The 10,388-nt window shown below is 44.6% G+C and overlaps 1 non-coding gene and 1 pseudogene across 1 annotated transcript in view; both read left to right on the top strand.

Moving 5' to 3' along the window:
- Positions 1–8,298: 8,298 nt before the first annotated feature.
- LOC134856289 (5.8S ribosomal RNA) lies at positions 8,299–8,450 on the top strand (annotated as a pseudogene).
- Positions 8,451–8,763: 313 nt separating this feature from the next.
- LOC134856287 (large subunit ribosomal RNA) overlaps positions 8,764–10,388 on the top strand; it is a 3,517-nt gene continuing 1,892 nt past the window's right edge. The window contains exon 1 of the ribosomal RNA XR_010164727.1: positions 8,764–10,388. This exon is cut by the window's right edge and continues 1,892 nt beyond it. This is a non-coding gene — a ribosomal RNA (large subunit ribosomal RNA).

The raw sequence follows: 10,388 nt of genomic DNA, 5'->3' as shown, positions 1-10,388 counted from the left end.
ATAGGTCTTAGAACCACCTTAGATGAGCTTGCGCGACCCTTGGTTGAGCTGCAGGAGCGACTGATCGAAGCGGAAGACCCCTATTTTGAGCTGAAAAATGGGGGTCTCAGGGCTCTAAAACGCTTGTTTGAGCTTGAAGGAGTGCTCGCACAGCTCACTTTCAATTTTAGCGAAGTTAGATATGCTTGATGGTCAGCTGCATGAAAAAGATGGGAGCTGTGCGACCAGTGGTTCAAAAGTTATGACCCGAGCCGTAAACAAGCTCAAAATGAGGTCCAAAACTGACGAAGTTGCTTCAGTTGGCTTGAAAGTTAACAAAGCTTGCTCGTAGAGCTTCCGGGATAAGCCCATTCGCTTCCTCGTGAAAAATAGGTCTTAGAACCACCTTAGATGAGCTTGCGCGACCCTTGGTTGAGCTGCAGGAGCGACTGATCGAAGCGGAAGACCCCTATTTTGAGCTGAAAAATGGGGGTCTCAGGGCTCTAAAACGCTTGTTTGAGCTTGAAGGAGTGCTCGCACAGCTCACTTTCAATTTTAGCGAAGTTAGATATGCTTGATGGTCAGCTGCATGAAAAAGATGGGAGCTGTGCGACCAGTGGTTCAAAAGTTATGACCCGAGCCGTAAACAAGCTCAAAATGAGGTCCAAAACTGACGAAGTTGCTTCAGTTGGCTTGAAAGTTAACAAAGCTTGCTCGTAGAGCTTCCGGGATAGGCCCATTCGCTTCCTCGTGAAAAATAGGTCTTAGAACCACCTTAGATGAGCTTGCGCGACCCTTGGTTGAGCTGCAGGAGCGACTGATCGAAGCGGAAGACCCCTATTTTGAGCTGAAAAATGGGGGTCTCAGGGCTCTAAAACGCTTGTTTGAGCTTGAAGGAGTGCTCGCACAGCTCACTTTCAATTTTAGCGAAGTTAGATATGCTTGATGGTCAGCTGCATGAAAAAGATGGGAGCTGTGCGACCAGTGGTTCAAAAGTTATGACCCGAGCCGTAAACAAGCTCAAAATGAGGTCCAAAACTGACGAAGTTGCTTCAGTTGGCTTGAAAGTTAACAAAGCTTGCTCGTAGAGCTTCCGGGATAAGCCCATTCGCTTCCTCGTGAAAAATAGGTCTTAGAACCACCTTAGATGAGCTTGCGCGACCCTTGGTTGAGCTGCAGGAGCGACTGATCGAAGCGGAAGACCCCTATTTTGAGCTGAAAAATGGGGGTCTCAGGGCTCTAAAACGCTTGTTTGAGCTTGAAAGAGTGCTCGCACAGCTCACTTTTAATTTTAGCGAAGTTAGATATGCTTGATGGTCAGCTGCATGAAAAAGATGGGAGCTGTGCGACCAGTGGTTCAAAAGTTATGACCCGAGCCGTAAACTCTGTAATTCGATTTTTCAGCTCGAAATTGCAGAAAAACAGCTGTTTAGGCATGAAGGAGTGCTCGCACAGCTAACTTTCAATTTTAGCGTAGAGAGCTCTGTGTGAGGGCTAGTTGGTGTAGAAAGCTCAGTCCAATCGGACCAGTGGTGTAAAAGTTATAGCGCTTTGGCTGAACTGCAATTTTGAGCTCAAAAAGTGACGAAGTTTAGAAGAATGAAATTTCGGGCAACAAAAAATTGTTCAATTTTAATATAATTATAACCGCTGGAAAGCCCTTGAGCATAGCTTTCTAATGGTATATTACAATTTTTTTTACTAAAATTAGTTTAGGTTCCAGCTCGAGTTAAAAATTGACTTTTGCTATTTTTTCAAAAAAAAAAAAAAATTTCACTTCAGTCTCTTGCATTTTTGGTCAACAAAAAATTGTGCGATTCACTTCGGGTAAAAAGCGTTGGAAAGTACATGGGCAGGGCTTTCCGGGCGTGTTTTCAAAAGTTATTTTGAGCAAAAATTGAGCAAATGGTGAGCATTTGAAAAAAAAAAATTTTTCCCCAGAAATACTCATTTAGGAGATTTCTGTGTATTATAGGGGGAGGGTAGTAGCGAGAATTTTCAAAAAAATTTTGAAAAATTTCAAAATTTTTGAAAATTTTTTTTTTACTTCCTAACCTCAAAAGCGTATCAGAAAGGCGTAATTTGATGAGACTTGACCACTGGTAAAGTATCATCGCTCGATTTCGCCTCAGTAAGGAGAACCATCCAAGGTTCGAAAAGAACGAAGGTCAGATAGTTTATAACTAGAAAGCAGAACCAAAACTGCCTTAAAGGCTTTGTGTAGTTGAGCAAAGTCTCTTCTCGAGAAGGCTAAGAAAAGCTTGAAAGTGAAGCAATCAGTCGTTGAGCTGTTTGTGAAAAGAAGGATTGGCTTTAGCTAAGGTGCTTCTAAGTACTGCGCATAACTATGAACCGGTGTAAACCAAATCATGCTTGGTGGCTCTTGCATGAGACTGGACTTGGTGCCCCAGTCAAAGTAGCTTGCTTATAGGTATGGTTGGATATGGTTAGCCGTATCAGCACCAGAGGTGCAACAACCGTGCTGTTTAACTAAGTGAGCTGTCGAGTTGAAGTCGTCTTGGTCTCAAAGAAACGTGCTTGGTGGCGCTTGCATAAGCCTGGACTTGGTGCCCCAGGAAAGACTTACTTATAGGTGTAGTTGGATATGGTTTACCGTATCAGTACCAATGGTGCACAACTATGCTGTTTAACTGAGTTAGTCAGAGGACGGCGTTTCCTAAGTCCTCTAGAGTCCAAGATTGCTTTAGCTCGTGAAGGTTCTAATCATGCTTGATGGCTCTTGCATGAGACTGAACTTGGTGCCCCAGTCAAAGTAGCTTGCTTATAGGTATGGTTGGATATGGTTAGCCGTAGCAGCACCAGAGGTGCAACAACCGTGCTGTTTAACTAAGTGAGCTGTCGAGATGAAGTCGTCTTGGTCTCAAAGAAACGTGCTTGGTGGCGCTTGCATAAGCCTGGACTTGGTGCCCCAGGAAAGACTTACTTATAGGTGTAGTTGGATATGGTTTACCGTATCAGTACCAATGGTGCACAACTATGCTGTTTAACTGAGTTAGTCAGAGGACGGCCTTTCCTAAGTCCTCTAGAGTCCAAGACTTCTTTAGCTCGTGAAGGTTTAAAATGCTGATAGTAGTAGTTTGTGCGTGGGAAAGGTTGACCTTAGTGTGCCTTTCTGGAAAGGTAGCAGCTTGCAAATCAGGGTTCGGTTTGAAAAAGCTAGCTTCCGAAGTACTTTAAACTGATTGATCCTGTCAGTTGCCATATGCTTGTCTGAAAGACTAAGCCATGCATGTGTAAGTGAAACTTGCAAAAGTGAAACCGCGAATGGCTCATTAAATCAGTTACTATCTAAAAGTTGAGTTACCTGTCAGATGAATAACTGCGGTAACCCTGCAGCTAATGCATGCAGATTGCGTGACTCCGGTCGCGAACTTTTACAAGAATTCACCGAGCGACCTGCTAAGTACGGGCGCATACCGGATGAATCCAAAGTAACTGAAAGATCCCAGATGGCTTAGGCCGGGGGACGCAGCTTCCGAATTTCTGAGCTATCAACCTATGATGGTAGTGTAACGGACTACCATGGTTGTGACGGCTAACGGGGAATCAGGGTTCGATTCCGGAGAGGGAGCCTTAGAAACGGCTACCACATCCAAGGAAGGCAGCAGGCACGCAAATTACCCACTCTCCGCACGAGGAGGTAGTGACGAGAAATAATGATATGAGCCTTAATGGTTTGTAATCAGAATGGAAAGGATGCAAAAGCTCCTTTGATGATCGAGTAGAGGGCAAGTCTGGTGCCAGCAGCCGCGGTAATACCAGCCTCTACAAGCGTATGCAAAAGTTGCTGCGTTTAAAAAGCTCATAGTTGGATCTGTTTGAGTATAACGGTAACATGGTGGTTAGTTAACGCTTTCCACTCGTTACGCTCATCCTTCGCATCGAAGAAATACCTTGCACTTAAATGTGACGAGGTGTGGAAACGGTGTTTTCACTTTGAGAAAATTAGAGTGTTCAAAGCATCCTTTGGGATTGAATAATCAAGCATGGAATAATGGAGAATGACCCGCGTTTTACTGATGCCGGTGGCTAAAGTGCGGTAATGATTGAAAGGAACAGCCGGGGGCATTTGTATTGCTACGTTAGAGGTGAAATTCTTGGATCGTGGCAAGACAAACTACTGCGAAAGCATTTGCCAAGAATGTTTTCATTAATCAAGAACGAAAGTTAGAGTATTGAAGAGGATTAGATACCCTCGTAATTCTAACCATAAACTATACCAACTTACGATTTGTCAAAGTCTCTTCTGACTTGGCAAGAAATTAACCGGGAAACCAAAGTTTATTGGTTCCGGGGGAAGTATGGTTGCAAAATCGAAACTTAAAGGAATTGACGGAAGGGCACCACCAGGAGTGGAGCCTGCGGCTTAATTTGACTCAACACGGGAAATCTCACCAGGTCCAGACATCTTAAGGATTGACAGATTGATGATCTTTCATGATTATATGGGCGGTGGTGCATGGCCGTTCTTAGTTAGTGGAGTGATCTGTCTGGTTAATTCCGATAACGAACGAGATCTTGATCATCTAAATAGTGCCATTCTCGTTAGAGTATTGGTTACTTCTTAGAGGTACTATGTGCAATTAAATAGCACAAGTGAAGTGAGGCTATAACAGGTCTGTGATGCCCTTAGATGTCCTGGACTGCACGCGCGCTACACTGGTGAATTTAAATTGAGGGATAACCTTGGCCTATATGGTCCGGGTAATCACCTAAAATTCATGAGCGTGAAGGGGATCGAATGTTGTAACTTGCATTCGTGAACCAGGAATTCCTAGTACTCGGTAGTCAACAACTACTGGGGATTACGTCCCTGCCCTTTGTACACACCGCCCGTCGCTACTACTGATTGGATGTTTAAGCAAGAATTGCGGAAGCCCGTCGCTGAGACTTCGGTCCTGGCAATAGGTGGAAGCGGATCGAGCTTAATTGTCTAGAGGAAGTAAAAGTCGTAACAAGGTTTCCGTAGGGGAACCTGCGGAAGGATCAGTGACTAATGCCACTGTTTGAGCGAAGAGCCGGTCAGCTCATTAAATATGACCCGGTACGCAGTAGATCTTTTTGGAGATTTTGCTGAAAGGTGGTGGTGCATAATCAAGAAAGAGTCGGTGGTGCATGAGTGTAAGAGAGACGGTGGTGCATGAGACTGGGGATTGGCTCCCAGTCAAAGTAGCTTGCTCGGTGGTTGATGATAGCAAGAAAGAGTCGGTGGTGCATGAGAGTAAGAGAGACGGTGGTGCATGAGACTGGGGATTGGCTCACAGTTAAAGTAGCTTGCTCGGTGGTTGATAATAGCAAGGAAGAGTCGGTGGTGCATGTGAGTAAGAGAGACGGTGGTGCATGAGACTGGGGATTGGCTCCCAGTTAAAGTAGCTTGCTCGGTGGTTGATAATAGCAAGGAAGAGTCGGTGGTGCATGATAGCATGATGTTCCTTCATGGTTCATCTAAGAGTTGGTCTAGCTAAGGTTAGATTGGCTCAAGGTAGTCCTTAATGGATCACCTTAGATTCCCGAAAGATAATTCAAAGAGAGTTGACCTGATGCAAGTTAGGTTAACTCAAGGTGATCCTTGTTGGTGATCCTTAGTATGATGGTGGTGCATTAGCAAGAAAAACGGTGGTGCATGATAGCTTGAGACTGGGGATGGGCTCCCAGTCAAAGTAGCTTGCTCGGTGTGGATGATAGCAAGTGAGAGTCAGTGGTGCATTATAGCAAGAGAGAAGGTAGCCAAATGTCTCGTCATTGTTGACGCCAAAATCAGGTAGCCAAATGCCTCGTCATTTTTGACGCCAAAAGCAGGTAGCCAAATGCCTCGTCATTTTTGACGCCAAAAGCAGGTAGCCAAATGCCTCGTCATTGTTGACGCCAAAAGCAGGTAGCCAAATGCCTCGTCATTGTTGACGCCAAAAGGAAGTCGCTCAAACTTGGGTATTCTGTTGATCAAAAAGCTGTTTAGATGGTAGCTTAGGAGTAACTTCTCCTAGATAAGCTTGTTTGTTGGTCGTTTAAACAGTGTACGATTTTCAGTTTGCTTTCGTTAGAGAAAGACTGAGGAAAGCGAAGGCCCGAATGCTTAAGAACAGGGTGATCTATGCTTGGGTAATCACACTTAGTACGAGAGGAACAGTGTGTTCAGTTCCCTGGTTTCAAGCGTCTGCCTGAGAAGGCGGATGCGAAGCTACAATTGATGACCTAAAGCGTAGATTGAATTGCTCTATCTGCATCATGAAAATTGCCTTTAATGGTTTAAATTGGCAGTATCAAGTATATTGATGCTGTTGACCCCGATGTCAGATAGGAATGCAATCCCCCATTGATGATGGGAGGTCGCTCGAACTTGGGTATTCTGTTGATCAAAGAGCTGTTTAGATGTAGTACCGGTGTGATACATGTGATTGCATTGAGAGAGCGTTTAAACAGTGTTCGATCTTCAGTTTGCCTTCGTAAGAGTAAGACTGAGAAAAGCGAGGGCCCAAACGCTCAAAAACAGGGTGATCTATGCTTGGGTAACACTTAGTACGAGAGGAACAGTGTGTTCAGTTCCCTGGTTTCAAGCGTCTGCCTGAGAAGGCGGATGCGAAGCTACAATTGATGACCTAAAGCGTAGATTGAATTGCTCTATCTGCATCATGAAAATTGCCTTTAATGGTTTAAATTGGCAGTATCAAGTATATTGATGCTGTTGACCCCGATGTCAGATAGGAATGCAATCCCCCATTGATGATGGGAGGTCACTCAAACTTGGGTATTCTGTTGATCAAAGAGCTGTTCAGATGTAGTACCGGTGTGATACATGTGATTGCATTGAGAGCGCGTTTAAACAGTGTTCGATCTTCAGTTTGCCGTTGTAAGAGAAAGACTGAGGAAAGCGAAGGCCCAAATGCTTAAGAACAGGGTGGTCCAGACAGCTCAAAGTCCGACTGCGGTTGGCTTTGTTCTAATCGAGTGAACACTTACTTTTGGAGAAATCCGATCGTAGGAGTGATCAGTCTTCGGATTGATCCGGTTCTTTTACTGGTGTATCTGTCAGATCCTTAGGGACTGGATAGAACACTTAAGCAAGTCGCTCGAACTTGGGTATTCTGTTGATCAAAGAGCTGTTCAGATGTAGTACCGGTGTGATACATGTGATTGCATTGAGAGAGCGTTTAAACAGTGTTCGATCTTCAGTTTGCCGTTGTAAGAGAAAGACTGAGGAAAGCGAAGGCCCAAATGCTTAAGAACAGGGTGGTCCAGACAGCTCAAAGTCCGACTGCGGTTGGCTTTGTTCTAATCGAGTGAACACTTACTTTTGGAGAAATCCGATCGTAGGAGTGATCAGTCTTCGGATTGATCCGGTTCTTTTACTGGTGTATCTGTCAGATCCTTAGGGACTGGATAGAACACTTAAGCAAGTCGCTCGAACTTGGGTATTCTGTTGATCAAAGAGCTGTTCAGATGTAGTACCGGTGTGATACATGTGATTGCATTGAGAGCGCGTTTAAACAGTGTTCGATCTTCAGTTTGCCGTTGTAAGAGAAAGACTGAGGAAAGCGAAGGCCCAAATGCTTAAGAACAGGGTGGTCCAGACAGCTCAAAGTCCGACTGCGGTTGGCTTTGTTCTAATCGAGTGAACACTTACTTTTGGAGAAATCCGATCGTAGGAGTGATCAGTCTTCGGATTGATCCGGTTCTTTTACTGGTGTATCTGTCAGATCCTTAGGGACTGGATAGAACACTTAAGCAAGTCGCTCGAACTTGGGTATTCTGTTGATCAAAGAGCTGTTCAGATGTAGTACCGGTGTGATACATGTGATTGCATTGAGAGCGCGTTTAAACAGTGTTCGATCTTCAGTTTGCCGTTGTAAGAGAAAGACTGAGGAAAGCGAAGGCCCAAATGCTTAAGAACAGGGTGGTCCAGACAGCTCAAAGTCCGACTGCGGTTGGCTTTGTTCTAATCGAGTGAACACTTACTTTTGGAGAAATCCGATCGTAGGAGTGATCAGTCTTCGGATTGATCCGGTTCTTTTACTGGTGTATCTGTCAGATCCTTAGGGACTGGATAGAACACTTAAGCAAGTCGCTCGAACTTGGGTATTCTGTTGATCAAAGAGCTGTTCAGATGTAGTACCGGTGTGATACATGTGATTGCATTGAGAGCGCGTTTAAACAGTGTTCGATCTTCAGTTTGCCGTTGTAAGAGAAAGACTGAGGAAAGCGAAGGCCCAAATGCTAAAAAACAGGGTGGTCGAGACAGCTCAAAGTCCGACTGCGGTTGGCTTTGTTCTAAATCAAACCAGTGCTAGATGGTCGAAAAACAACCTTCAACGGGGGATCACTAGGCTCGCTTTACGAGGAGGAGCACAGCTATATGTGTTAATTCAGTAAGAATCGCAAGATTTGTTTACTGACCTCTCTAACGCAAAAGGCGGTCTCAGCTTCGGCTGTTGATCGCGTCCGAATCAGGGTTATTTGAAATCGATTGAACGCTTACTTTTGGAGAAATCTGAGGGTAAGAGCGATCTGTCTTCGGATTGGTCCGTTCTTTTGCTGGTGTATCTACGAGATCCTTCGGGATTGGTTAGAACACTTAAATCAAGTCGCTCAAACTTGGGTATTCTGTTGATCAAAGAGCTGTTCAGATGTAGTACCGGTGTGATACATGTGATTGCATTGAGAGCGCGTTTAAACAGTGTTCGATCTTCAGTTTGCCTAAGCTAGAGTGATAAACTCCTGCACATTACTACTTCGGTAGTTTTATGGATGCTTGAGTGCCTTTAAATCGTAACCTGATTTGGACGAGAGAACCCCCTGAACTTAAGCATATCAGTAAGGGGAGGAAAAGAAATCAACCGAGAATCCCTTAGTAATGGCGAATGAACAGGGAAAAGCTCATCGGGAAGAGGAGTGGTAACACTCCTCGGTGTCCGGTATGGTTTGCTGCCTGGCTTGTTGACTTGACTGGATGTCTATTGGAAAATAGCATCAAAGAGGGTAAAAATCCCGTAACAGTCTTGTTATAACTTGTCGACGGCGCATTCCTATGAGTAGAGTTGTTTGAAAGTGCAACTCGAAGCTGGAGATATGTCTCTCCAAAAGCTAATTATAAAGCGAGACCGATAGCAAACAAGTACCGTGAGGGAAAGTTGAAAAGCACTCTGAAGAGAGAGTGAAAAGTACGTGAAACCGTTGAAGGAGAACTGGAGTGAGCGTTATCATGCCCAATGTCTTGAACTTGATTCTAGACCACCGGGTAGTGTTGTTAAAGTCTTTTGGTGATCATTGTTAAAGATGCGAGCTATTTGTTTTCTTCGGATTTCAAATTTGTTGTGTCTTGACTAAATGAGATAAAGTTTTATCTCTTTTGTTTGCCTGTCTGACCTTAACATCCCAATCAATGCTCTCTACAGCCCGTCTTGAAACACGGACCAAGGAGTGTGAGTTGCTTGCAAGTGCTGTCGCTGTTTGAAAGCGTACACGCGTAATGAAAGTGAACGGTGTAACTTTTATGAGTTGCATTAACTTTTGTGGTGAGAGCGTCAAAGCGATGTCTCGCAACCACGGACGGTTATGTTGCTAAAACATGACTGATCCAGAGCAAGTAGCACACGACCCGAAAGATGGTGATCTATGCTTGGGCAGGGTGAAGCCACGGGAAACCATGGTGGAAGCCCGAAGCGGTTCTGACGTGCAAATCGATCGTCTGACCTGAGCATAGGGGCGAAAGACTAATCGAACCATCTAGTAGCTGGTTTCCTCCGAAGTTTCCCTCAGGATAGCAAAAGCTTAAGCAAGATTGAAAAATCTTCGCTGTGCAATTTCATCGGTTAAAGCGAATGATTAGAGGACTGGGGGAAAACTTTTCCTTCACCTATTCTCAAACTATAAATCGGTGAGATGTTCTTGTGACTTAATTGCACTTGAACTTTGAATGCGAGCTTTTTGTGGGCCGCTTTTGGTAAGCAGAACCGGCGATGTGGGATGAACCAAAAGTTGGGTTAAGGCGCCTAACTACTTGCTCATGAGTCACCACAAAAGGTGTTGATTGATATTGACAGCAGGACGGTGGTCATGGAAGTTGAAAACCGCTAAGGAATGTGTAACAACTCACCTGCCGAATCAATCAGCCCTGAAAATGGATGGCACTAGAGCTCGTGGCCTATACCTGACCATGAACATCAGATTCTGGCTTCGGCTGGATGCTTAAGACTGGTTTAGAACTGGTCTTAAAGTATGTTCATGTGTAGGAGGACGCATTGGTTGCGCAAAAGTGTATACGTGAGTATATGCTCGAAGCGGCCAATGGAGCAGATCTTGGTGGAAGTAGCAAGTACTCAAATGAGAACTTTGAGGACTGAAGCGGGAAAGGTTTTCATGTGAACAGCATTTGCACATGAGTTAGTCGATTC

Source organism: Symsagittifera roscoffensis, unplaced genomic scaffold (genome assembly GCF_963678635.1).
Source record: "Symsagittifera roscoffensis unplaced genomic scaffold, txSymRosc1.1 SCAFFOLD_365, whole genome shotgun sequence".
Lineage (NCBI taxonomy): Eukaryota > Metazoa > Xenacoelomorpha > Acoela > Convolutidae > Symsagittifera > Symsagittifera roscoffensis.
Note: the sequence above shows the minus strand (reverse complement) of the source record. Positions and strands in the feature narration are given on the sequence as shown.